This window comes from Limulus polyphemus, unplaced genomic scaffold (assembly GCF_000517525.1).
Source record: "Limulus polyphemus unplaced genomic scaffold, Limulus_polyphemus-2.1.2 Scaffold597, whole genome shotgun sequence".
NCBI classification, from domain to species: domain Eukaryota; kingdom Metazoa; phylum Arthropoda; class Merostomata; order Xiphosura; family Limulidae; genus Limulus; species Limulus polyphemus.
This window is the reverse complement of record NW_013666207.1, coordinates 492,733-495,141: the sequence shown is the minus strand read 5'-3', so window position 1 is coordinate 495,141 and position 2,409 is coordinate 492,733.

Here is a 2,409-nt window from a genome sequence, read left to right as displayed (position 1 = left end):
CGCGATACTTGAGATTATTTTAGGCAGGATTAGAGTAAATTAATCTATGAGACCTTTGTTTCCCTTTTTATTAGCTATATTTTTGTGCGCCAGTAATGCCAAACGTGGGGCGTGCATTTACCCGATTCAATTTTATTACTCATCAGAATCTATACCAGTCTACCCTCAAATTGAAATTCTTTTAGCTGTGATTAGAATAAATTCATCTATGAGACATTAGGCCTGGTCAAATACATTAATCGAAAGGGTTAGAACTCCTGAGTCCAAAACTGTCATGAGATGACAGAGGTATGAGCTAAAAGTTTGTACTCGAAGAAAAACAAACAAAAAATTTCGGAGCTATTGTATGAGTTGCTCAGCCGCTTCTAAATATTATACAATATACGTAACAGACTAACCTACCCAAACAAAAGGCTCACGCGCCTCCTATAGACGGGCATAAATGCCTTTTTCTGGTCTATAAGTTAACAATTATGTATGACAAGCTGAGGTACCCGTCGTTTGTCTGGATAATGAATTTAAAAACAAATGTGGGGGTGGTGGTGGTGGATGCTATGATAAATAATACAGAAATGCCAACTTTCACACAATTTGCCCCCCAGTGGCACAGCGGTATGTCTGCGGACTTACAACGCTAGAAACCGGGTTTCGATACCTATGGTGGGCAGAGCACAGAGAGCCCATTGTATAGCTTTGTGCTTAACTTCAAACAAACAAACAAACAAATCACACAATTTATTTATAACATATTATTACAGTATTCATTATTCTTTAACCAAAGACTTTGTATAAGTTTTAAGAATTCAAAATGCATATACTTTAAAGATGGTATACACTGTGTGATGCTCAGGATGACTTTGTATTAAAGAGGTAGCGGCCATCGTAGTGGCGGTAGGGATGCTTTTTGTTACCCGATTTCAACACCCAACTCTTAATGTCCTTCCACAGTGTTGCACGTGATTAATTAATTGACGGTCCTTGGCCGCAGTAGTGTCTTACGGGCCGAAGTTGAAAGGTCGCGGGTCAAAGTAGAAAGTAGGTTTAACTCAAAAAACGGCTCTTCATATCAGTTTCAGCTGAGTTTATGTATTTCTGCAATAGTGGCGGCCATTTTTTATTGCTTTTCTCCACGGAAAGTGCTATCACACTCTCTGATATATATATATGAAATTTGTGTGCCCTCCCCCACACACTTTGTATATGGTATCTTGAAAATGTAACAACTTTTTTGTAGGTCGTGATGCCATCTATGAATATAATTATCGTAAACCTACGTCCAAGAAAATAAATTCCCAATAAAAGTAATAATAGAAGGTGGATGGGTTGTAACCCTCCATTAACATGCCCCTTGTCCCAAACTGTTATCTCACAAAGTTTGGTTGAGACTGGCCCAGCGATCTAGGAGTAGCTAGATAACGGACAAACAGACAGACACAGATTTTTTTGTGCTTTATAGAATAGCTTTGTGTGAATATCAGAAACAAACCAATCTATTCTCTGAAAGTTGACTTTAAGGCTGTAGTAATATACGTGATTTATTTTTATTTTTTGTAGAGTGAATTTTGTCTTTTACTTCATGCATTGTACATAGATTCTGAATTAATAAAGTCCATTTAAATAATTATAATTCTAATATATCGGGGGGGGATGCTTTCCCTAATTTTCATAGTCCTTTATAGCAGAAAACAAAAAGAAACAAATATGATTAAGAAGCCTTGCATGGGATTTTAATAGTGTTAAAAACTCACTTAAGTATGTTTGTCTAAAGGCTAGAATACAAGCATAACTAACCAAAACAACCAGTTGACCAATTTATATATCCAACATCCAGACTGTGTTTTCACATTTAACGGGAAATTGTTATGGATATTTTAAAAAATAGTCTACAAGAGGAAGGTTTTAACAGAAACGTGTGATTTTAAAGCTATGCAAGATCCAGTCTATGAAACAAAACTTATATGCAGGAATAGTATGTACTATAATCTTGCTGAAGTTGAGTACGTGTTTGTGTCACGGTTATAAATGAATGTCGCAATTTCTTTATTCTTTATTTTATTCAAATAAATATATCTAACATAGTCAATAATTCTCACAACTTGTTTGTTTGTAGATAAACGCAGAAATACCCAGTAGGCTATTATTCTGTGCTCACCACGAGTTTCGAAATTTGTTTTTAGCGTTATAAGCCTTACCGCTGAGCCTCTGGGAGGCGTATAAATGGAACTTTTTGTTTAATGGGCAGATGATTTATTTTATTTTTGATGAGAGTAAATTGTTTAATATTAGCATTACGATAGTCAATTACAAAGCTGGACAGTGAACATAAAAATAAACATTATTCATTCAAGGAAAGAGTCTACAGTCAGGAAAAGTCGATCAAAGAATAGGTTATCAAAGTGACCAAGGATA